We start from the raw sequence: 27,095 nt of genomic DNA on the forward strand, positions 1-27,095 counted from the left end.
GTGAATTAATGAATAAATATATATACACACACAGACATGATTTATATAGCATTAATATTGGTTTTGCCCAAATCAGGCCTAAGCCAATACCTTACATTCTCTTCCTCCTAGTTCTATTACAGGTGTATTTATCCAAGGTGGGTCAACCTGGGGTCATTTGTCCACGTCACTGCGTTGGGGAACACACTGCCGCCATGGCTTCTTCTGTCTCTTGCAAGTTGAGTTTGTCAGTGCTCAGCCACAGAGGCAGACGAAATGCTAACTGATGCCTGCCTCTCCTGGGAGAAGCAAACTAGTATAAGCTACTTCATAATAGGATCAAGAAACAAAGGAGCATGAATGAAGAGCTAATTGCATTCATAAAGACATTAACAAAGGAAGTGAAGGGGCTTCTGGCCTCCCTTCCTCTGGATATGAAGAAACAAATATGAACTATGAATCAGTGAAGGTTAACATTTTTAAGACGTTTGTGGCAACACCTTGCGTTAAGCTTTGAAAGATTCAAAAATGTCTGTTTCTGGACTTTCTACTTCATGTTCTTTACTTTTTAAAACCATGAGGATAGCTTTTGTTCCTTAGATGATCCCCAAGGATTTATTCTTTGTCTGCCTGTCCACGCATCCATCCATCCACCCTCATTAGACACACACAAACACAAAGTCACCCGCTGCTGACTGGGAAATCAGAACAGATGACTTTTTAACTGTTAAATCAAAACCCAAATATGATTCATACCCTGCATGGCCCTTGGACTACTTCACATCCTTCACCAGTCCTTCGACTGGCATCACTAGGTCAGGAGAAATATATGCCTTAGGAGGACAGCTAAGCAAGGAAAGGCGAAAAGGCCATTTTCTGTCAAATTAAAGAAAGTGTATGCTGAATACTTAATCCTTAGTGTATTGATTCCATTATAGCAGAAGGGTTAATCTACTCAGTAAACCAAAATGTATTTGATAATTCAGTAGCTTTTATATCCCTGCATTTATCAGCTTCCCTTTTTCCCTGTCATTGTGCTGAGCCTGGATGTGGCAAATTGGAGGTGCCTCACCTAGAGGTTTGAATCCAGTGGAATAAAATATGTCTCTCCCTCTAGTCAGCTGAGAGAAACCTTTCCTGCCAACAGAGAAAGAGAGCAGGTGCTGCTAAATCATTTCCATTTTCCAGCTTTGCAAGTTTAGTAACCTATTTAATGCCAGTAGTATGCTATCATGATTTCTGGTAGAGGTGAAGGGAGCTTTCCATTCTCTTCCCCCAGATCCAGATCTATTTAAAAAAAACACAAAGAGGAATTAAACAATATTTCAATGGTCCATCACCATTTTTTCTCTGAGTTCTTTTCTTTTTTTTAAAACAGAACTGTTATTGCTTTATAATAAAAACAGTATTAAACAAAAGAATACCCCTAATTCCTATGTATTTACCAACTAATTGTAATATGGCAACCCTCAAATGCCAAGAATTACTTTTTAGAGACAAGACTAGTTAATTTGTAATGACTAATACAAATGCTATATGAAAGCAACGAGATGCTCTTGCCTCTTAGTTTCATACGAAAACTCCCTCTGAAAGTGCTGCAACTTTACTGAATGCCATGTATGAAACAATGTGCTCGTTAAATGAAAGGCAGCACCATGCTGGAAGCTGAAATGCAGGTATGCAAACCCAGCCATTAGGATCTATATGTGAACCAGACAATTACCTGATAAAGCAAAGTTAAAATAAAACTTGCTACGTGTAATGTGTGAACCATTCAAATCACTAGTCACAACTGGAAAGTTTTCTACAAACTGGCTTTGCGAATACACTAATAAGATTCTGACTATTCAACTGATATGTGATGGAAACTGAGCGTTCGAGACCAGCCAGACAGGAGACTGCAGAACGTGAATTCCCTGTACAGGTTCATCAGTATCATTTTTCATTCTGGTAAGCAGATAGACAGATGGATGATGGCAAGAAAGTATGTGTCCAAATGTTCTTTTTGAATTGTTGCAACAATGGAAATGTCTTTATATATCTCTAAGTATACTTAAGACTGTGATTCTAGCAGCTTTATGTTGTCTGTCTTACTGAATTACTTTTAATTTGAACTTGGAAGTGGCTCACTCTATTAGATTCTGTATCTCTTGCCAAAAATATAAAATTGCTTTCTGTCAGTTCTGGTTTCTGTTGAAAAATGACCTTTTACTTCCCTCAGAATCCATTTCCTTCTCCTCTATTAAGAAACACATATTCTCCAGCTACTGGAGGCTAGTATATACATACTGATGTTTAGTGTACAAAACTTGCTTTGTAAACGTGTTAGAAGCTCTTTAAGTTCATGATTAATATGAGTAAACTCATTTACATATTAATCAGTCCCTCTATCTTGCTAATTAACACCAGGGTTGTTTATCGGAATATTTCCTAGAATCCAGTTTGCTATGATCATTACTGCACCTGCAAAGGCTTTTGCTACTTTCAACTGTGAATTCTAAGGACTAGAATCTGAGAAATCCCACAAAACAGTTGGTGAAGCTTGAGTCCCGGACTGATTATGTTAGGGCTAAATGTTGGGTTAATGGAGATTACGATATGCTGGTAATAATAAATCTTGAAGTGTCATACTTCAGAATTGGAGGTACAATACATCCCTTCCCAACCTGATCGTAGTTCACAAGTTACTATTTTTGCTTATCACAGTGTATACCTTTAATTTCCATTGTTCAAAGGTAAATGCTATTAGGTAGACAATATGGCACCTGTGCAAAAAGGAAACCTCAAAAACCTTGATGAAACCCAAAGACTTGCAAAAATATAAAAAATATTTTTAAAATCCTGTAAATTCAGAAAGTTGAGTGATAAGGGTAAATGGAATAAGTATGCAGACTGGAACACTATACATTGCTATTATTGTTATTATTAGCATTAACCTCCTTGTAGAAAATCATAATAATGATGGAACAACAACCTACCAAATGCTACAGCGGTGCTCAGTGGATAGTGGTGAACACAGAAATTTCCAGTAAGAGTAGTAGCAGTAATATAATGTCCATATATATAAAACAGTGAAATATCAGAATTGAAAAGAGCTTCCAAATGGCAGAACCCTGTTACAAGTTTGTTTCAGAGGTGCTGGAAATGGGGTGGGAGGAAAACAACTTCTCTGTTACAAAGCCAGGCAAAGCAGAAGTCAGAGAAGATGTTATTTTTGCATCCAAACTCTAGTGGTTAAGGCAACAGGCTAGAAAGCAGGACAGTGTGAGTTCTAGTCCCGCCTTAGGCCTGAAAGCCAGCTGGATGACCTTGGGCCAGTCCCTCTCTCTCAGCCCAAGAGCCAATCAGGCGTGGTATGAGAGTTCTAGTCCCGCCTTAGGCATGAAAACCAGCTGGGTGACCTTGGGCCAGTCCCTCTCTCTCAGCCCAAGAGCCAATCAGGCGTGGTATGAGAGTTCTAGTCCCGCCTTAGGCATGAAAGCCAGCTGGGTGACCTTGGGCCAGTCCCTCTCTCTCAGCCCAAGAGCCAATCAGGCGTGGTATGAGAGTTCTAGTCCCACCTTAGGCATGAAAGCCAGCTGGGTGACCTTGGGTCAGTCCCTCTCTCTCAGCCCAAGAGCCAATCAGGCGTGGTATGAGAGTTCTAGTCCCGCCTTAGGCATGAAAGCCAGCTGGGTGACCTTGGGCCAGTCTCTCAGCCCAAGAGCCAATCAGGCGTGGTATGAGAGTTCTAGTCCCACCTTAGGCATGAAAGCCAGCTGGGTGACCTTGGGCCAGTCCCTCTCTCTCAGCCCAAGAGCCAATCAGGCGTGGTATGAGAGTTCTAGTCCCGCTTTAGGCATGAAAGCCAGCTGGGTGACCTTGGGCCAGTCCCTCTCTCTCAGCCCAAGAGCCAATCAGGCGTGGTATGAGAGTTCTAGTCCCGCCTTAGGCATGAAAGCCAGCTGGGTGACCTTGGGCCAGTCACTCTCCCTCAGCCCAACTCACCTCACAGGGTGGTTGTTGTGGGGAAAACAGGAGGAGGAAAGAGTATTAGTTATGTTTGCCGCCTTGAGTTATTTATAAAAATAATAAAGGTGGGATAGAAAATAAATAAACAAACAAACAACAACAACAATAATAATATACTCTGATTTTCAACCACAGTGCACCACATCTGGCCTGCAGTGGCTTTGGCCAATCAAGTAGCATCCTTCTGAAACTGCTCTCCTTTGCCCCAACCCCTCCCTGGAATGTGTTGTTTTGTTTTACAGTTTTTGGCCACCATTTTTAATCTTGGGGACCTTTTTGAAATAAAGGATGACTCCTAATATTTTAAAAGTTTAAAATAAAATGGTTGGCTACCTCGACTCTTTTGTAAGAATCATTTATCATATAAAAGACCAAACATTGGCAGGAGCACAAATAAAGATTCAGAATTTTTAGAAATAAACAGTACTAAAACTTAAGCAAAAAGTAAAAAAAAGAGTTTACCATGTAAGTGCTATTTTAAATACTGTAGAAGAAAAAGAATGAATGTGGTAAAACTCCCTTGGGAAGGTGTTCTATATCTTCACATTACTGAATACAAATGAATGATCTGTACATAAAAAACTTAGCATATCAGAGAGAAGATGACATTCTTTAGATTTTTATGTGGAGGCTTTAAAAAAAATGGAGAATTTTGAGCATTCAAGCAACCCAACGTGCAATCTGAAGGTGCACATTCCAGGCACGCCTCATTGTCACCCACTGCTCTGTCTTGTCTGTTATTTAAGTGTTTTCAGAAATAGGAAGCAGGATTAGTTTAAGTTCAACACGATGCTCCATCATTACACAGTCTGGTTTAGCTGATTAATGTCCAATCACCTGGGATCAGGATAAGTCTTTAGTGGTCCTAAATTTGAGAACCTTTATCCCAGCAAAGATGAATTGATTCTCATAGAGCTTCTCTACTTCCCCTGTGGTATCTTCCTCTGTTGTATTCAAGTTGCAAGAACTCCCTCCCAACCCAGCCCAACAATAATTTCTGACTTTTGTTTTGCAGCCTTTTCTTCTGGCAGATCTCATCTTCTCTCATTAAGAGCTTGGGTGGTTCTGGGCTCCAGCAGACGTTCCTGCCAATTTCCATAACTAGCACCTGCTTGGCACTTAGGAGGCCCAAAGCATCTTATGCACTTGCTCCACATGGCTGCTATACTTCTGGAAGAACCCTTTTTCTCCTAACTTTCCATCTGTCCAGCATTTAGTTGTCCAGAATTCCAGGCCATATCTGGCCTGGAATACTGAGGATTTAGTTCCTCTTCCCTTTTTTAGCCCCATGCATCTGTCTTCACATACTTTGCCAGCTAGTTAATATTTTGAAAAGAAAAAATGAAAAATGAATTTACAATGAAACTGACTAACTCTGAATGGTTAATTGTTTTCACAAAGCAACATGCAATTTTACATGTTCCAGAATTCAAATCAAGAACCTTGTGATTCCATGCCTGAGCTCTAAGTAACATTGATGGGATCATGTCTGCTTGAGCCTTGAAGCTATTGTGATTAGCTGGCAATATGAAGTCATTGGTTTGGCCAGGCCTATATGCAGAAGACAAGTCTGGCTGTCAGAAGAGAAGTCAGGAAGCTGAAGGGCAGGCAACAAAAAACTAATTCTTCTTGTAGCACAAATAGAGAGGAAAAAAACCCTCAATATTTTACATCTGACATTGGGGATTAACTGTATTCCAACTTGATGGATCTAATTATTAGGATATTTAGGATTAGGAGAAATCAAGCAAAGATGTTTAAAGTTGTGTGAGCAGAATTAAGGGAGGCATAGGTGCTGTCCACCTCTGAGCAGGCTGTTCCCACCTTGGTTCTGTTTACAAATCCCATCTGCCATCCTCCACCATCTGCTGCTATTGGAAAAAAGAGCATTGCATGGTCAGTCTCAGCCTGTTGGTGCATCTCTATTTTACATTGTCAGAGGAAGGAGTAGATGACTAATGGGCCAATTTGTTCTTCCAGGGGGTTGCCTCCCAAAATGAGCTCTCCCCCACCCCCCTTGGGGGAAAAAGGAGATGGCCAGTGGAGAGAATGGCATCTTCTGAGCAGTCTTTCAGACATTGTCCCCAGTATGTGAAGGTATTCAAGCATTCAGAGGACCAAATTCATGTCTGGAATGAGGACAAGGCTGTTGTTGTTCATCCAATTTTTCTCAGGATCTTTATCCATGGTACTTGCCAGCTTGGCTAGATTTTCTGTTCCAGACTGACAATACAGAAATGAAACTAGTGAGGAAATATATCAAATGAGAAGCAGGAATCCACACCATCCTGTTGTTATCAATAATATTTATGATAAGATTTGGAGGAAATTCTTTTGTACAGGAGCTCATAGTAGCATTCCTCTTCCTCTTCTTCCTTGTGAGGTAGGGTGGGCTGAGAGAGAGAGAGAGAGTGGCCCCAGGTCACCCAGTGTCCTTTCATTACAGAGGACAAATTTGAACCAGGATCTACCTGTTCCTAGTCTATCCCATACTGGCTTTCAAGGGGCAAGATTACTAAAACCATTATTAGATTGTGGGATGCATCATCCATAATGCTGTTATGTTATTGAATCACTTGGCACACATGGATATCACTTTACAGCTTACTCTTCCAAGTGCTAATGCAAAATAGGAAAAGGACTGAACATTATCCTTAGTCATAGTTTTCTTAACAACTATTAAATAAGCTATAATTGGCTGGCTCACCTAGCACACTACGTCATAAAGCATGGTTGACACTGGGGTCACACATACATGAGGCTAAAACCATAAACCATAAAATTATAAGGCTGTAAGAAAGAAAAACGAACTTATATAGAGATAATAATAATTACTTCTCCATCCCGGGTGAAGTAAGTGATGCCGTGACCACCCCTTCCGAGTGCCTGGGGGCTGTGGGGGCCTGGATAGGGGACAACAGGTTGTGGATGAACCCAGGGAAGACAGAGTGGCTATGGATTAATGGCTCCTCGATTTCTGGGAAATTGTCATCTTTAGTTCTGGATGGGGTTGCACTGCCCCAGACAGACCCGGTGAGTAACTTGGGGGTCCTCCTGGACTCACGGCTCCTGCTCGAAGAGCAGGTGGCAGCCATGGCTAGGAGGGCCTTTGTGCAACTTCGGGTTGTGCGCCAGTTATGCCCCTTCCTGGAGCGAGAGGCCCTTCGAACAGTCACTCATGCCCTGGTTATCTCCCATATAGACTACTGCAATGCGCTCTACATGGGGCTACCCTTGAAGAGTATCTGGAAGCTACAGCAAAATGCAGCCATGTGGGTGATCTTAGCTATTCCAAGATCAGCATATGTCACTCCTTTGCTCTGCAAGCTGCATTGGTTGCCAGTTTGCTTCCCAGTCCAATTCAAGGTGTTGGTTATCACCTTTAAAGCCCTACATGGCATGGGGCCAGGTTACCTAAGGGACCGTCTCATCCCCATCACCTCGACCCGTCCCACCCAGTCATGCAGAGAGGGCATGCTATGGACCCCGTCTTTAAGAGAACTCCATCTGGCGGGGTCCAGGAGGCGGGCCTTCTCAGCAACAGCCCCTGCCCTTTGGAATATCCTTCCCCCGGAAGTGAGATTGGCTCCCTCCCTCCCGGACTTTAGGAAACAACTAAGGACCTGGTTCTGTCCTCATGCCTGGGGCAGGAGGGAGAGTAGTCATTCCTGGGGATGGTTAGTTTCTTAGAAGGACCCTGCTCTGCTTGCAAATCACAGAGAACTTTCAGCCATCAGGTTCTTATTATATTTATTTTATTATGTATTATAGCATTTTATAGTTTTATATTTCTCTTATTTATGTTTTACTGTAAACCGCCCAGACTCCCTTTTGGGAGAGGGGCAGTGATAAATTTGATTAATTAATTAATAAATAAATAAATAAATAAATAAATAAATAAATAAATAAAGTAAATATAGGTATTCATTCTAAGCTGAAAATAGTTTCATTGTTGGAACTCTTGTAACCCCACCCCATTCATCTCAATACATCTTGCTAAATAGAATTCTATGAGAATAAAGCTTTGAAAAGAATCATGTTCAGTTTTTGAAAGCAGCCAAAGAGGCTGACAAATCAGTGGGTAGTTTTAAGATGTTAAAACTAATCTGGGAGTGACTGCTGGGTTTTAGTTTAGGGGATATCTTTATATTGGCTTTGGGATATATTTAGGATTAGGGTTAGGCTTCACTAAAGCTTATGATTAAATTTAGGGCGAGGCGTAAGCATTTCAGTGAAATTTTATGGGATAGGATTGTCTTAGGTTTATGTTATTCCCACCACTGAGAGATCAAAGAAAGTATTTCTAGTGGAGTCAGCATGAATTTAGGATTATCTTAACTGAAGTTTATTTTTTAATTTAGTGTGAGGATTATCTTTTGAGTGACTTTTTACAGTTAGATAAATGTTTATGATTGGGACTGAATAAAAGATAGGGTAAAAATTTGTAATGATATTAGAGGGAATCTAGGTTAGGGCTTGAGGTCTATGTTTAATGTGAAACTAAGCTTTTAGGGCCAGATTTAAGAGAGTGGTAGTCTTAGGTTTGTATGACATTTGGGACTGAGTGCTGGGAAAAAGGTTAAGATAAATATTTTATTGGTATATATAAGGTGTATAGTAAAGTTCTGTTCTTCAGCAAAGGATTGTTACCTTGTCGTGGTGCTGGAACATGAGTACCTCAATGATGCCATGAGCTAAACTATGAAGGGTCACCCAAGACGGGAAGGTCATGACAGAGAGGTCAGACTAAATGCAATCCCTGGGGAAGGTAATGGCAACCTACCCCAGTATTCTTGCCGTGAAAACTAAATGGATCAGTACAACCAGAGATATGTCAGTATACCATCGGAAGATGAGACTCCCAGGTCGGAAGATGGTCAAAATGCTACTGGGGAGGAACAGAGGATGAGTTCAACTAGCCCCAGACGTGATGACGCAGCTAGCTCAAAGCCGAAAGGATGGCTAGCGGCCGACGGTGCTGGTGGTGAACGGTGAATCTGATGTTCTAAGGATCAACACACCATTGGAACCTGGAAAGTAAGATCTATGAGCCAGGGCAAATTGGATGTGGTTATTGGTGAGCTGTCAAGATTAAAGATAGACATTTTGGGTGTCAGTGAACTGAAATGGACTGGAATGGGCCACTTCACATCAGATGACCACCAGATCTACTACTGTGGACAAGAGGACCACAGAAGAAATGGAGTAGCCTTCATAATTAATAGTGAAGTGGCTAAAGCAGTGCTTGGATACAATCCAAAAAATGACAGAATGATCTCAATTTGAATTCAGGGCAAGCCATCTAACATCACAGTGATCCAAATATACGCCCCAACCACAGATGCTGAAGAAGCTGAAGTAGAGCAGTTCTATGAGGATCTGCAGCACCTACTGGACAACACGCCTAAAAGAGACGTTATTTTCATCACAGGAGACTGGAATGCTAAGGTGGGCAGTCAAATGACACCTGGAATTAGAAGTAAGCATGGCCTGGGAGAACAAAATGAAGCAGGACATAGGCTAATAGAATTTTGCCAAGACCACTCACTCTGCATAACAAACACTCTCTTCCAACAACATAAGAGACGGCTTTATATATGGACTTCACCAGATGGACAACACCGAAATCAGATTGACTACATCCTTTGCAGCCAAAGGTGGCGGACATCTATACAGTCAGTAAAAACAAGACCTGGAGCTGACTGTAGTTCAGAACACGAACTTCTTATTGCACAATTTAGGATCAGACTAAAGAGATTAGGGAAGACCCACAAATCAGCTAGATATGAGCTCACTAATATTCCTAAGGAATATGCAGTGGAGGTGAAGAATAGATTTAAGGGACTGGACTTAGTAGACAGGGTTCCAGAAGAACTATGGACAGAAGTTCGCAACATTGTTCAGGAGGCAGCAACAAAATACATCCCAAAGAAAGAGAAAACCAAGAAGGCAAAATGGCTGTCTGCTGAAGCACTAGAAGTAGCCCAAGAAAGACAGAAAGCAAAAGGAAACAGCAATAGGGGGATATGTGCCCAATTAAATGCAAAATTCCAGAGGTTAGCCAGAAGAGATAAGGAATTATTTTTAAACAAGCGATGTGTGGAAGTGGAAGAAGACAATAGAATAGGAAGGATAAGTGTAGTGATTGCCTATCCTGATATACTCAGACTCACAAGCAGGTACTTAATGATATCTGATTTATTAAAAGAATAGTATGCAAATACAGAGAAAGCTGAGAATGAATAAAAGCGCGCCAAATACAAACTAAAAACCCTCAGCTCGAAATGTAATCCCTCCCCTCGCCCAACTGCAGCAACCACCCCCCTCCCAGGTGCTGGTAACCGTTTTCCACTGATCCTGGGAAAGCAACCTTGAACACATGAGATAACCCAAACACATTCCAAACGAGCAGCCAACAGATAACAACTCCCCGAAGTGGAATCCTCCTCCCTCCCAAGATCACACACGTATCAGGGAAATGACATGCGGAACGTTACGATGTACCAGGAACATTGAAACGGTGAACATGACATACCGCCCCCCCAAAATACTACGGAGTAGGTTTCATAGAATAAGCAGCATGAAAACGCCTAACTAGAACAGGAGAGTGAACATCGTGGGCAGCCACCCACTCAGGGTGGGGGAAATGTTTCCAGCGGACAAGGTACTGCAGGGTGCTACAAAGTCTGCGGGAATCAAGGACCTCCTTCACCTCAAAATGCTGTTGCCCATCAATCACGATGGGTGTAGGAGGTGTGGGTTGGACATGCCAGCGATCGGAGTGGTTGACAGGTTTGAGCAAACTGCAATGAAAAACAGGATGTAAGCGTTTCAGATTGTGTGGCAAGTCCAATTTAAATGTAACAGGGTTAATAACTCCAACAATGGGAAAAGGACCAACAAACTTGGGAGCCAACTTTTTAGAGGACTGAGGGGATTTAATGAACTTGGTGGAAAGGTAGACCTTATCACCAACTTTGAAGGCAGGCTGGAGTGCTCTCTTCTTATCGGCATGGAGTTTGTAGGTGGATTGGGCATCTGCCAATGCTTGCTGAATGACCGGCCAGGAGTCACCCAGGTGCGCAGCCCAGTCGGAAGGTGAAGAAGGCGGAGAAGTGGGTTGCGGCAGATCAGGAATAGGGACGAAATCTCACCCAAACACAGTACGGAAAGGGGTGTGGCCTGTGCTTTGATGTACAGCGTTGTTGTAAGCGACTTCAGCAAAGGGCAGAAGATCCACCCAATTGTCCTGCTGATAGTTTACAAAGGCTCGCAAATATTGTTCCAAGGTTGCATTAAGAGCCTCCGTAGATCCGTCAGTCTCAGGATGCGACGCAGTGGACAGCGCCTGTTTGGTGCCCAGCAGTTTTAAAAATGCCCGCCAAAACTGGGAAGTAAATTGTGTCCCGCGGTCTGTGACCAAACGGGCGGGGCATCCATGAAGTCTGTACACATGGACTAGGAAGAGGCGGGCTAACTGTTGAGCCGACGGGATAGAGGTACATGGAATGAAATGGGCTTGTTTAGAAAAGTAGTCTTTCACAACCCAAATCACAGTCTTTCTCTGGCTTGGAGGCAAGTCGACAATAAAATCCATAGAGATTTCCTCCCAAGGACGTGAGGGGCTGGCCACTGGCTGCAACAAGCCTTGCGGCTTACCCCTCTTCCGTTTTGACATGGCACAGACAGGGCAAGAAGCAACATAGTCTTTGACATCACGCCTCAATGTAGGCCACCAAAATTGGCACCGCACCAGGTGTAAAGTTTTTACAAAGCCAAAATGACCAGCCACTTTATCATCATGAGACCTGAGTAGGACCTCCCTTCGCAAACTGTCCGGGACATAGAGATGGCTTTGCTTCCATGCGAAGCCTCGGTCAAATGTAACATTGTCTCTATTCGCTTGCAACCAAGTGTCAGATTTCAGTTTGGAGAGAAACTGTTGTTGCAATTGAGAAGGGATTGACAGCCTCCCCCCAGCTGGTGAAACTGAACCTGAGGGCAGCTGTGCGCGTGTCTGGCTGTGAGTGACAGCCTGCATACCCAACTGAGGTTCTGTCCACAATGTGCCTACCACGTCAGGTACTGAGGTTGAATCCTGGGGCAGGCGGGAAAGCACTGCCAGGAAGTTCTTCTTACCCGGAATGAACTTCAACTTAAAATTAAAACGGCTGAAAAATTGAGCCCAACGGATTTGTTTAGGGCTGAGCTTACGGGGTGTGCTGAGCGCTTCTAAGTTCTTATGGTCCGTCCAAGCTTCAAAAGGACATTTGGCCCCCTCTAAAAGGTGACGCCATGCCTCCAAAGCTGCTTTGACTGCAAAAGCCTCCTTTTCCCAAACATGCCATCATCTTTCCGTCTCAGAAAATTTGCGGGAGAGATATGCACAGGGTCTTAGGCAGCCAGCAGCATCTGCCTGCAACAAAAGTGCTCCAATGGAGAAATCAGAGGCATCCACTTGAACCACAAAAGGTTTAGTGGGATCAGGGTGTTGCATGATAGGCTCAGCTGTGAACAGGCTTTTTAGCTTGTCGAAAGCCACCTGGCATTCAGGTGTCCAATTGAGCAATGCTCCCGGGTTCTTTACCTTGTGTGTGTCCCCCAGACCCTTTGTTCGCAATAAGTCAGTGAGAGGCAATGCAATTTCTGCAAACCCCTGGATGAATTGGCAATAATAGTTGGAAAATCCAAGGAAACTTTGGAGCTGCCTGCGAGTGCGTGGGCGCTCCCACTCTAAAATGGCTTGGATCTTTGCAGGGTCCATTTCAATACCCTTGTCAGAAATTCTGTACCCCAAATAATCAAGTTGAGTCTTATGAAATTCACATTTAGATAGTTTAGCATAAAGCTCAGCCTTCCTCAGTTTGCTGAGCACCTGTTTCACCAAACGCTCATGTTCTTCCATCATTTCAGTGTAAATTAAAACATCATCCAAATAAACCAGTACCCCTTTGAACAAATGCTCATGCAACACTTCATTGATCAATTGCATAAACACCCCAGGTGCCCCTGCCAATCCAAACGGCAAAACTTTGTACTGGAAAGAGCCCAGAGGACAATTGAAAGCAGTTTTCCACTCATCCCCTTCCTGTATGCGGATACGGAAATACGCCTCCCTCAGATCTAGCTTAGAGAAGATTTTCCCCTTGGCCAGATGTGCTAACATGTCTTTTATTATTGGCAAAGGATATTTGTTTAATATCGAAACTGCATTCAATCTGCGGTAATCTGTGCAAAGTCTCAACGTCCCATCCTTCTTCGCTCGGAATAAAACAGGTGCACCCACTGGTGAATTAGCTGGTTCGATAAAACCCCTTGCCAAATTTTTATCCACAAACTCCCTCAGCGCTGCCAGTTCTTTTTGGGTCATGGCATAGATTTTAGGCTTGGGCAGTTGGGCATTTGGGACCAACTCTATGGCACAGTCAGTTTTCCGATGCGGTGGGAGTTGGTCTGCCTCCTTCTCGCCAAACACATCTGCAAAACCCTGGTATTGCTCCGGCAACCCTTCTAGTGGGGTGGCTGCAAAATGCGGAGTTGCGGCTGCCGCCCTCCCCACTGCAGCCTCTGAGGCGTCGTCTTCTTCAGGAGCTTGATAGAAACCATCCCCAAAAGTCAAAGTCCTGTGCACCCAATGTATATATGGGTTTTGTCGGACCAACCAAGGGATCCCCAAAATGACCAAAGGACCCCCCACTGGCGCCACTACGAAAGGCAGCCCCTCCCGGTGGCTACCCATTTGCAACGCCACCATGCCTGTGGAATGGGTGACTGGCTTTCCCCCCGCCGTAGTCCCGTCCAGTTGGGTAAAAATCATGGGCCATTTTAACGGAAACTTGGGTAGCTCCAAAGCAGCCACCACATCAGGGTGCATTAAGCAACGTGAGCACCCTGAATCGATCAACGCCCACATTTCCACCGTTTTTGTGCGGGAGCCCAACTTCACCTTCACTGTCAGTGTGGGGTAGTTGCCACTCACCGAAACGTGGTCGCGCCCCTCCTCTACCACCTGCCCAGCGGTGCCCTTTAAAGCAGGTGGCTGGCATTTCCCGCTGGCTGGAACAGATCAGGCTCACCCTCGTCCCCAAAGAAAGGGATGTCCTCAGCCTTGGTCTCAGCCAACGCTGCCTTCATCTTCCTGGGCAAGGAGGGAGATTTCCCTGACGACTTTCCCGGACGCTCCTCGGTCTTTCCTTTCGGACACGCCGCTGCTCGGTGTCCTTCCTTCCCACATCGGAGGCATTGCCCCTTTGCAAAACGGCTCTCCTTCTCCTCCTGCCAGGCCGTGCACCCTGTTCTGCCCGTGGTGCCCGGGGACTTGGCCACTCTCATCATAGCCATTTGCTTGGGATCCTTCTTGCTTTGTGCAAACTTAGCGTGGGCTTGCTCAACGTTCCCAGCTAGCTGGATCCAGTCATATAGGGTAGTAGGATCTGCTCTTCCCAACGACCATCTCAGCAACTCGGGTCTCAGACCATCCTTAAACATTTCTATTAAAGTCGTTGGCGACCAATCATCCACCTTTGCAGCTAAGGCTTGGAATTCTAGGGCATAATCTGCAACGGACCTTGATCCTTGGATCAGTTCCCTCAGAGCCACCTTGGCTTTCTCTTTAGCTAACGGGTCAGCAAAATGCAACTTGAGTGCCCACAGGAATTCTCCGAAGTCGTCTAATTCCAGGGCATCCATCTCAGTTAATTGGACAAACCAATCAGCCGCCCTCCCCTTCAGTTTGGTGGCCACAGCATTTATCTTAGTCCTTTCAGAAGGAAACAGCCTCCCAAACTCCTCCATATAGCTTTTAGCATTGGTCAGGAAAAATGACAGCTTAGTAGGATCCCCATCAAACTTGACAGTGAAATCCCTGTATCTTGTGCCCTGTGGGCTCCTCTTCCTCTCCTTCGGCCCAGCCCTTCTCTTGGACACCGGGGATCTTCCCTCTCGGGGGGGGGGGGGGAATTCGAAACCCAGACTTTGGGATTTCTCTTCCCATCCTTATCTTTCCTCCTTCCTCTGTCTTCTGAACGCCGTGGGGGCAATGGGGACGAACATCTGGGACTGTGGGATGGTGATCCCGCCCAATGCCTCCTCCGATCCTTCTTCCTCACACCCGAGGGGGGGTGGGGAGAGATGGGGACGACTGTCTGGAGCGATGCTCCCTTCCCCCTCTGTCCTGGTCCCACAACGCCAATGATATTTTCATCATCATTCCTTCCAGGGATTGTATCCTGGCTTCCCACCCTTGTAACCTCTCAGGGGTCTTGGAGTCCTCCGACCCTCTCTTATCGGTCCTGGCTACGTTCGGGGACAGCGGGTACCTCTGCTTCCAAGACGTCTTAGACGTCCCTGGTAGGGTTCCCTGTTCCTCATCCCACGTCACCTGATCGGCTGGTGATTCTTCTGCTTTCTTAACCACTTTAGATTTCACAGTTTTCCCTTCCGCTGGACTGGAACTCGAAGTCTCCGGTAGGTCCTCCGACTCCGGAGTAGGGACCTTGTCCCTTCTCTTTACCGTGGAATCCGGCTCCCCCGCACTCGAGTATTCACTTTCCCCTGAGTAAGGAGTAGGCTCAGTCATCGCTAACTTTATTTCCTCACAGATTACTCTGGAAGGATGTTAACGGTAAAATTTTAGGATTCTCAGCTTTATGTAGTGATTGCCTATCCTGATATACTCAGACTCACAAGCAGGTACTTAATGATATCTGATTTATTAAAAGAATAGTATGCAAATACAGAGAAAGCTGAGAATGAATAAAAGCGCGCCAAATACAAACTAAAAACCCTTGGCTCGAAACGTAATCCCTCCCCTTGCCCAACTGCAGCAACCACCCCCCTCCCAGGTGCTGGCAACCGTTTTCCACTGATCCTGGGAAAGCAACCTTGAACACATGAGATAACCCAAACACATTCCAAACCAGCAGCCAACAGATAACAACTCCCCGAAGTGGAATCCTCCTCCCTCCCGAGATCACACACGTATCAGGGAAATGACATGCGAAACGTTACGATGTACCAGGAACATTGAAATGGTGAACATGACAATAAGAGACCTCTTCCAGAAAATTAGAAACATTGGAGGTAAATTCCAGGCAAAAATGGGTATGATCAAAAACAAAGATGGCAAGGACCTAACAGAAGAAGAGATCAAGAATATACGGAAGACCTGTATAGGAAGGGTAACAATATTGGGGATAGCTTTCACGGTGTGGTCAGTGAGCTAGAGCCAGACATCCTGAAGAGTGAGGTTGAATGGGCCTTAAGAAGCATTGCTAATAACAAGGCAGCGGGAGACGACGGTATCCCAGCTGAACTGTTCAAAACCCTGCGAGATGATGCTGTCAAGGTAATGCATGTTATATGCCAACAAATTTGGAAAACACAAGAAAGGCCATCAGATTGGAAAAAATCAACTTATATCCCCATACCAAAAAAGGGAAACACTAAAGAATGTTCAAACTATCGAACAGTGGCACTCATTTCACATGCCAGTAAGGTAATGCTCAAGATCCTGCAAGGTAGACTTCAGAAATTCGTGGAGCGAGAACTGCCAGGTGTACAAGCTGGGTTTAGAAAAGGCAGAGGAACTAGGAACCAAATTGCCAATATCCGCTGGATAATGGAAAAAGCCAGGGAGTTTCAGAAAAACATCTATTTCTGTTTTATTGACTATTCTAAAGCCTTTGACTGTGTGGACCATAACAAATTGTGGCAAGTTCTTAGCGGTATGGGGATACCAAGTCATCTTGTCTGCCTCCTGAGGAATCTGTATAATAACCAAGTAGCAACGGTAAGAACGGACCACGGAACAATGGACTGGTTTAAGATTGGGAAAGGAGTACGGCAGGGCTGTATACTCTCACCCTACCTATTCAACTTGTACGCAGAACACATCATGCAATGTGCTGGGCTTGAGGAATCCAAGGCTGGAGTTAAAATCGCTGGAAGAAACATTAATAATCTCAGATATGCAGACTATACCACTTTGATGGCTGAAAGCAAAGAGGAACTGAGGTGCCTTATGATGAAGGTGAAAGAAGGAAGTGCAAAAGCTGGCTTGCAGCTAAACCTCAAAAAAACCAAGATTATGGCAATCAGCTTGATTGATAACTGGCAAATAGAGGGATAATACGTAGAGGCAGTGAAAGACTTTGTATTTCTAGGTGCAAAGATTATTGCAGATGCTGACTGCAGTCAGGAAATCAGAAGACGTTTAATCCTTGGGAGAAGAGCAATGACAAATGTTGATAAAATAGTTAAGAGCAGAGACATCACACTGACAACAAAGGTCCGCATAGTTAAAGCAATGATATTCCCACTAGTAACATATGGCTGCGAGAGCTGGACCATAAGGCTGAGAGAAGGAAGATAGATGCTTTTGAACTGTGGTGTTGGAGGAAAATTCTGAGAGTGCCTTGGACTGCAAGAAGATCAAACCAGTCCATACTCCAGGAAATAAAGCCAGACTGCTCATTTGAGGGAATGATATTAAAGGCAAAACTGAAATACTTTGGCCATATAATGAGAAGACAGGACACCCTGGAGAAGCTGCTGATGCTAGGGAGAGTGGAAGGCAAAAGGAAGAGGGGCCGACCAAGGGCAAGGTGGATGGATGATATTCTAGAGGTGATGGACTCGTTCCTGGGGGAGCTGGGGGTGTTGACGACCGACAGGAAGCTCTGGCATGGGCTGGTCCATGAAGTCATGAAGAGTCAGAAGCGACTGAATGAATAAACAACAACAAAGTTCTGTTGGTGTTAAAGTTAAAGGGTAAAGTTAGTCCTTCCCATGCCAATCAATCAATCAATCAATTAATCAATGTAAAGAGTATTTTGGAAAGGACACTAATTGTAATTAATCAGCTACTTTAAAGCAATTTCCCTTGTCTAAATACATCTTTGTCTTTCCTTCCCAAGAGGTATCTCTAATTGTTGATTGACTTGGTTTTCCAATAACTAGAAATGAAATGCAAGAATAATTCACTGAGCAGCTCTTAGAACACGTGTTCATGGCCACACTTACTGCTTTCCTGAGGCAGCACAAAAGTATACCAGCACCCTTGGCCTCCCTTCTTGTTGAGCCCTTTTCTGCCTTAGCAACATGCCAGTGAATGGTACTGTCTGCACAGATTTAATGCAGGACACCTTGAAGAAAGCAATTGGTGAATTCTATGCTGGTGGCAAAAACTACCACCAATGGTTTCCCTAAGAAAGGAGCCACTGTGATGGTTGCCTTATTCCCAAAGAAACACAGACTCACTAGTTAGGGCTAAGGATTTCTGGTTTATTGGGAATAGAATGCATACACGAAAAAAGACGGGAATGAGCACATGGCGTGCGAGGTATCCGGTAAATACCCGCGGTGCGGACCTGATCCTTCCCCACCCCCTATTGTCTCAAAGTCCTGATCCGGAGTCTTGATGGGCAATCAGGGTGCGATTCCAGAGTCTCGATGGGCGATCAGGGGGATTAGCGCTGATTGCCTCTGTCCTCTTCCTGTGTCCGGAGCAGGTGTCCCCCCCGTGGTAATGCAGAGATGTCAGGGAGATAGGGTGATGGCTTTTCAGGTCAGGACAAAGGTATGGCTCCTTTGTCCTTTATTTGTATTTGTCTTTAAGTGTTTGTGAGATTATCACTGATTCCTTCCTCCTTCCTCTCCTTCCCCAGGAAGGCATGTTCCCTGTTGTGATGTATGTATACATCGCAACGGGGGACATGACAGCCACATTTTGACAAATGCCTAGACCATCAATCAAAATCTTGTCGAGAACTACATGATGGCAGCTGGCTCTGTCTGCAACATTATCTTGCTTTACTGGGCAGAAAGTGCCTGATCCTCAGGAGATGACCAGGTTTTGCCTTGTAAGGAGCATCCTTCTCATCTCTTACCATCTTTCTGAGCTCTGGCAGCTCCAAGGTTAGGAGGAACAGCAGGAATGATGGTGGGAATCGATCTATAACTGCAAGTTTTCCAATCTTTCAGTTATAGAGTGGTCCATGGGATCTGAGAACTTGTGGCTACAGTCATCTTCCTATGTTTCTTTCCAACCCACTTCTCTTGCTAGGTGGCAAGAGCCCTGCTTGCCTTGTCATAAGAAGGGGTGGGTGGGGGAGAGGAAGAGGGAGAGAGAGAGAGAGAAGTGCAGTGGGATAAGAATATCTGATCCTGCAAGGGGAGGGGGGCACATTTTGTCCAGGAAAGCAGGTGTTTATGCCCCCTGGGCAAGATACACCCACCTCATCCAACCCTAAAACTGCCCACCCACTGTAACAACTGATTGGGGGGTGGGGAAGAGGAGGCATTGCTTTCTTGGGCAGAGCACACACTCCTGCAAATCTGCCCATTCATACCCATGAATCAGGTGTTGGGGTACTGGATCTACAGGAGGTAAGGTGGGTGTGAAGAAGCAGGGAGAAGGAAAGTGGGAGGCAAGGTGCTTCATTTTCCCTTCCCCACTTCTCTTCTCACTAAGTTGTCAATGCCTCCTTAACTGAGTTGCTTACCCTTCCCCTGCCCCATAACTGGGAAAGAAAGTGGGGGAAAGCAGCTCTTTAGTCACCTTCCTACAGTAAAGCTGCTTAAACTCCTGCAAGACTAGACATTTGTAGTGCTAACTCTGCAGCAGTTACATTTTTGACATGTTTGGATACACATGAACCAACTGTACAGAAGACTATTGGACATGTGTCAAAAAATGCAATCACACAATCACACATGATCAGGCAGCTTGGTCTGGGTCGGGAACAGCTTTCCTAAGGGGAGTGGCAGTTGAAGAACCACTTGCTCTGCTTTCTTTCTCCCTGATAGTTCTCTGATCCCACAAATCAGCTCCATCAGATTGGAGAACTGTTGGCTAAAGACCCACCTTTTCCTTTCGCTTCTCATGGCAACCCTCCATGCCCTAGTAACCTGGGGATCTGGGAGGGCTGACTGGAGAAGTAGAGATGGCTGCTTGGCACAGAGAAATGTCCCTTCCTGACTCTCCCACTGCCAAAAAGAAAATAGTGTCCAGGGAGCCGGGTGGTGTGGTGTTTGCCCACAGGAGTCTGAATTGGCTAAGAAGAACAAGACATTGTATGTCTTTTGCATGGCATGGTTTTTGATGCAAGAAGGGGAAAAACACTTTAAAACCAGGCCATTTTGCAGTTAGCAGGTATTAGGAAGAGCCCTTACTAACTACAAGTCAGGCAATGGGTAATCAAGGAACATTTCTTTAAAGCAGTTAGGCATGTGGTTATTACTTACGTTTTTGACAGGTTTAACAACTAAATGAGGACTAAGATTTTCTTTTTTTCTTGTCTACACATGAATAGGACAGGGATATTTGGGTTGTCTGTGTCATATGGAGTCTTCCTGGAACCCAAAGTACACTTCTGAATGCCCAACCCTAATCATCAATGAGGAAGCAAGAGCCCAGTAGCTAGGGCTAGCTGGTTCAAACAGCATCTGGACCACAGCTGAAGGGGAAAACAAAGAAAACAAAACATGTTCATACACTGCCTCCATGGATTGCCTTTTGTTCTTTACATTTCTCACCATTCTCTTTTTGAGGATCTTATTAGTTCCATCCAACCATCACTTCCTTAGTCTTTCCTTTCCACAGTCTTCATTCTCATATTTGTTTTCAATTAGATTCTCATTTATTCTGTCTATATGACCAAACTGCCTCTATGTACTTATTTCATGCTGGTTACTAATTTTTGTAGTTAACCTCAATTCATTTAGCCCCCATTTATGGTTTGACCCTATCTCTTCTTGTATGACACACCTTTTTTGAGTAACCCATTCCTGCTGCATTCAACCTTTATGATTCTCCTGACATGCTCAACTTTTACTTTCTAATAACAAAGTAGGCAGAAGCATATTCTTATGCACAACTATTTTCATGTCTTTTGACAAGCATTTGTTCCTCACAACAGTTCATACACTACACATTACCTTTCTACCAACATTTGCATCTTAAAATTCCTTTATCCTTGTCCCCATCAACCAAAGCATATACATTCATCTGCCTGTTCTTCTTTTTCACCATTTATGTATGCCTTGCAATACATTCCATTCTACCTGTAAAACACAACTACCTTGGTCTTTGATGAATTAATATTCCATACTACTTATTGCATCATACAATAAAACGTTTGTTGCAAATTATTCAGCTGATAACATGGTAACCTTTGCATAGAAATGTACATGAATGTTCATGAATCCAGCCAATACATTTTCACCATCCCCATAAAGCATACATTTATCCATAAATACATTAAACAGCCAAGAAGACATTGCACATCCTTGGACTCCCACCTCAGTGTTGAACCATTCACTAAATATTCTATAAATAATAAATATATTATGATGGGAAATAAAGTATGCATGACAATAAATAGAATATTTAGTGAATGGTTCAACACTGAGGTGGGAGTCCAAGGATGTGTGATGTAATTATTATTACATTCAGGTACACCATGAATTTGCAGATTATTTAGGACTATTTGCTTTGCTCTAAGTTAAACAAGTGATATGATACCGTTTCAATTTTAATTTATACATTTCTCAGTGATCTGTTGATTAGCAAAAATCTGGTTTGCACAAACCCCTGCTCAGCATAAAGCCATACAGTACTTCCCAAATTTTGTTCTTTGTCACCCCTTGTATCTTTCTAATCAGAATTCTGCCAAACTGCTTCCCAGGCACACTAACAAACTAATCCCCCTGCAGTTTTGCAGTCATTCTTACTACCTTTCCATCTGTGTACAGGAACAGGAACAGCATTCTTCCAATCATTAGATACAGACTCAGCCTTCACAAATACATTAAACAAGCAAGGAAATCGGATCTATATTTTAGCATTTCTTCAGTTATACCATCTGCATGTGAAGTCATATCACTTTTCAACCTTCTCACAGCATGTATGATTTCCTTTTCATCAGTTTTGGTATATTTTGGCTAATATGACACAAGCAAAACCAAATCTACCCCAAAAGATGCTCACATCATTTTGTGAAAGCTAGGAGACTATCCTACAAGCCAACTTACTGTTCTTCACATCCCACTAACTCAGAGGTATGTGTGGTATACTAGCAGACACTCGAGGTGTGACATTAGACTTTATAGCCAGAGAAACACTGTGATATCACTTTTAACAGGGAAAAAAATCTACCACGGAAGGGAAGCCAAGTAAGAGTATGATCTGAGGTGAATTCAAGTTCACAGCTACTGGAGTGATTCTTTCTCCCCAATTGTTTAAATCACCCCCTTCTCCCATTACTTGGTCCACAGCCAAGCCTGATCCTATTAAATACTAGCAGCCTTTGGCCAGGGGATCAATAGTTAAGCGAGTGGTTCTTAAAAACTTTGTGCTACTGTGACAATCTAAAAAGATAAATACAGCTGTGTGAACTCCCCCTTGCCCCCCCCCCATGAATATAACAAATGATTTCATTGCTGTTCAGGTTGGGCAAGAAATAAATACACCCCTGTTAATACTTAAAGTTTACTCCATCTATCACAGGGCTTCCCAAATTTGGCAGTACAGCAACTGCCCCTATTGAATTCCACAAGCAAAATGAGCAATGTCCTGACCCTTAGCTCGAGGATCCCTGAGTTAAGTGTTCTCTCCTCCATTCATTATGGGATGCCCCTCTGAGAAGGGGATGGCTACACAATCAGAATTTTAAAAGAGTTCTATTAAAACTCTTTAATTCTACTAAAACAAAGATAAAAAATACAAAAAACCCTCCAAAAAACTACAAACCCCCCCCCAAAGAAGTGTGAAAAACACAAGATAATTTTTTTTAAGATTACAAGAAGAGGTGACTTCTGACTTTTAACAGCAATGATATACAACACATTTTCCATAATCAATCCCTTACTCTATATTAAACCAAAATCACATTATTTCTATAAATCATTCCATTGGCACATTATAAAAATCACTAAATACAGTTGCTCCATCCCCTTATATTAAAAGAATACACACACACACACACATCTCCTAATCAACTTCCCCCCAATAACATTTTTTAAATTATTTCCTTCCTACTACTATTCCATACATTTCTGTCTACTATAAGAAAGATCACACTAAAAAGCATATAAATTGTCTGCCGTTATGATTAATAATACAGCAATTATAACAATCTTAATCATATTAAGCCTAAAACCAAGCACTTATTGTTATACCTTATTAATCTTTATCCAAATCATTAAAAAAATAAACAAAGTCAAAAAAGCCCTAGAAGGAATCCAGATAAATATTCTTAAACACTTACCCACTTCAAAATAAACCAGAGCATTTATATTTCCCCACAATACACACAGAGCATTTTTCATAAAGAAAACAAACAGTCCAACTGCCCCCCTTAAAAACTCCAACTTCTCAATAGAAAGCCTCCCATACATAATAATCCCTTCTTTTCCATAACATTCCATCAGAAAATCAGTTTCACTTATGGCTTGCAAGTCGATCTGTCCCTTTAATTTCTTCAACTCGACTATCTGATCTTCATCTAGCATTTCAACAGAATTGCTCAGAGTCCCTCTGGTGGGAGGAGATGGGCGGTGACAAATTTAATAAATAAATAGATAGATAGATAGATAAATAAATAAATAAATAAGAAACATTTCTTAACAGCTCTTCAATTTCTTCCATGACATCCCCAACCAGATGACACATTTTAAACCTCATATTTTCTACAATGTCCTAAATGCCTTGCATAAAGACAGGAATCAAAAAGAATCTGTTTAAGGTCTTGATGGAAATCTGAGAAGTCTGATTGAAATCCTCCATATCTCACACAGTAGATTATGGCACCCCCTAGGTACTTAACCAGTGAAAGTGGGAGATAACAGGAAAATTCCAAAACGTGTTTACACAAGTGGAAGTATGATAACAGGCAAGTCTCCAGGGAAAGTAACAACAGAAAGCTGAAAGTTCAAAGCAGCAGATGCAACATGTAGGAAAATGCTAAAATCTTCAAATTTAGTACAAAAATAATAACAGGGAGTTGATTACATACTTTCAATCTTCCTTAATATTTGGATGAAAAGCAAAATCCCAGACTTAAAAAATTTTTTTTTAAAGAAATTAATCACAAAAATAACAATAAGCACCAAGAGAACCCACTTCCCCTCTCTTTCTTTTTATACACATATTTAAAAGAAAAATAAATTGGGTGATTTAGAAATGGGGTGGCTGGTCTTAATGTCCCTTTAAGGCTACAACACGGCTTGGAAATGAGGATGCCCCAGTCTCCCAGCTGCTCTTACCAGTTGATCGCGAATGCTGTTTGCGATTTTCTGGCTGCAAGCAGCTTTCCCGAAGACAGATGAGGTGATTCCGAGTGTTTTCCTTTCTCTGGAAAAATGCTCCTGAGCTTCAGGAAATCCTGCCTGAGCTCAAAAAATTGCCATGTTGTCAGTTCTGCTTGTGGAGCTCATGAGCACAGCTGTTCAGACCACCATGTTCCCACTGGAAGTCTATTACACAATCAGAATTGACTGGGAAAGACCACTGAACACGGCTGCTGTACTATTGACAGCTCTACTTTTTTTGCCAATGACATCTCTCTTCCCTGGGCTCATTTGATATGGTCCAGTTGTGTTTCCTAATTCAAAAGCCTTCCAAAGTTTGAACAACTAGGGCTTCAGTATCCCTGCCCTGGTCAGGATTTCAGGGCAACTGATGTTCGGTACATACACAGCAAAGATCCAGTACTACTCGTATGACAGCAGAGATAGTGATGTTCTTTCTTTATATAGTCACACTACATTCATACCTACAGGGGATTTTTTCTCTCTTCTGAGCTGCCACAGTACCTGAATAGTTGCATTGTGAGCATTAATCATTTTCTTTTGCCACTCTGAGAATTTGTTTGCTATTTTGGCCTTGCAGTCATCTAAAGGCCAAGTTGAGCACATTAGTTACCAAGCTCAAGGAAGCTCAGCTGTATCCCTTCACACCTCTGTTTTTCTCATCTCTCCTGTAGCATCTTTTGCCTCATCAACACAATTCCATCTAATAAAAGCATTGGAAATGTACTCTCTAAAACTCCTGCTTTCACAGAGCCTCAGGTGCTGAGCTCAGTGAAGCAGTTTGAAATGCCAAATCCTTTTAGAATGTCAGGCACTGAATTTATATCCTACAGCAAATTTATGACAGAGTCAGGAGTGGGGCATAACATTACTGAAGCATGCAGGTTTACTTAGTGCATGAAACTCAGCTGATGTCTGTTCTGTGCTCATAAGAAATCAGCGGATGACTGTGAACCAGTAGCTGATAGTGTTGCTCTTCAGAGAAAATATTCTGCTTTTTCCAAATGCCCCAGTGTGAGGTATGCAGGCAAAATGGTTTACACACAAGCTTTTTTGAGTGTTTCATGTTTGAAACAAAACATCTGTGTTTTGAGAAGTTTGTTTAAAGCATGGAATGAAATACAGCTGCTTCTAGCAGCATTTATTTCAAGAGCTCTTGGTGACTTGACTGAAGTAATATTTTGTCTCTTTCCATTGGACTTTTCTTTCTAAAGGTATTTTCTTCTTGGGTCAATACAGCAGAAGGCATCAGTCTTAGCTTAGGGCTGGGTGGGGTGCTTAGGAATGGGGGCAGAATGCTGGAGCAAAATGCAGACATTTAAGCTGCTCATAGTTCAGTGAGGAGCCATTCTGGGTCTGACTGTTGTTGGGGAGAGATATGTGACTGGACTATGTGTCCCTTCAGACTGTTACTGCTGCTGCAATGCTCATTTTTCCTTATCCCATTTTCATTCCAGGATGCTTTGTCAACCAAGGAAGGCTGAAGTTGTAGTGGGATGGGCAATTCAATTCAAAAGGACCCTCCCTACCCCCTGTAGGAGCACTAATCCCCACCCAGGATAACGCTTGCTTAGTTATTTCAGATAGCTCCAGTTACATAATTATATCGCTGTGCTTCTTGCTAGAAACACAAATGTATACAGCCACATTAAACAGAGCTCTTCCCCAACCTGAGGCATGCCTTTAAGGCTCTCAACTATCTGGCCACTCCCCCTCTATATAGCAGTAGTGGCCAGTTATATCCCCCTAATAAAAAGTGTGCTTTTTAAACAGAGATAGAGCAGTTAGGAATGAAGCAGAGAAAGGCCACATTAAATCCTGCTGGTTGAGGAGAAGAGCTGGGGGTGCTCCAAAGAAACTTGATTTTAGTAACATGCAGAACCAAGTGCTGGGGAGGGGCTCTTCCACACCACAGACAAAGCAGTGCTGACTCTTCATCATGTCAGCCTACACCTCTCCATTAGCAACTGAGGGAATGTCAGGAGGGCTCATCTCCCTCCTGAATTCGAGCAACCAGCTGCTGTTGGTGACAGAAAGGAACTAACAAGCTAGTCATCACTCCCAAACTAGGCACACTGAAGACTCAAGGTATGTCTAAACTGAATCAGAAAACTGATTGTGAACCAATTCACATCAGATACATTCACATATTCAGATATTTGATTCAATCATCTTAATTATCTGAACCAAATCTCTAGACTGGATTTGATTTAAAGCATTCAAATGTCTGAACAGAATGGATCCGTCACTTCTTCCCAACAGTATGAGCATAACAGTGGGCTAGTTTGAACCCAGTACTGACTATCTGCTCACCGACACAATACAGCATGGGCGCATTTATACAGCCAGTTTAATTGGGTTAAGAAACTTGCGTGATTAATTGTCAGGAGAGGAATCTGAACTCTTTCTCCAGGTCTTGGGCAATATTGCCCTATCTGCTTAGCCGTGTCCGCAACATTTCCCGGGCCTCTGGGACGTTTTCATTTGCTTAGTCTGAAAAGCAATTTGCTTCCTGAACCTTATTTCTCAGACAACGAAGATGCCGTTTTAGGAGAACCTGAACTTCGGCGTCTAACAGAAGGAACGGAGACGCGGGACACCTAACGCCCAACCGCGGCTACCCATTCTCAAACGAGCGCCTCCAGCGGAGGACAAAGGCGACCTCTGATGTAACCCGGAAATCTCATATCCAGCTGATCAGCTGAACGGGTGTCCTAGAGCGGACGTTGCAGTTCCTTTCTGCGCATGCGTGCCTCTGCTGTATGTTTCCTGGGTGCTGCTTCTGTCCCGCGGCG

General features: G+C 43.3%; 1 long non-coding RNA gene across 1 annotated transcript; it reads right to left on the bottom strand.

The window, feature by feature from the left end:
- On the bottom strand, nt 1-27,044 carry LOC134491074 (uncharacterized). Its single transcript, XR_010067279.1, has 3 exons — nt 26,858-27,044; nt 1,052-1,116; nt 1-278 (listed from the first exon to the last, which is right to left on the bottom strand). It is a non-coding gene; the product is annotated as an uncharacterized LOC134491074 (long non-coding RNA).
- Nucleotides 27,045-27,095: the final 51 nt, after the last annotated feature.

The sequence above is a fragment of the Candoia aspera genome, chromosome 2, assembly GCF_035149785.1.
Source record: "Candoia aspera isolate rCanAsp1 chromosome 2, rCanAsp1.hap2, whole genome shotgun sequence".
Taxonomy (NCBI): Eukaryota; Metazoa; Chordata; class Lepidosauria; order Squamata; family Boidae; genus Candoia; species Candoia aspera.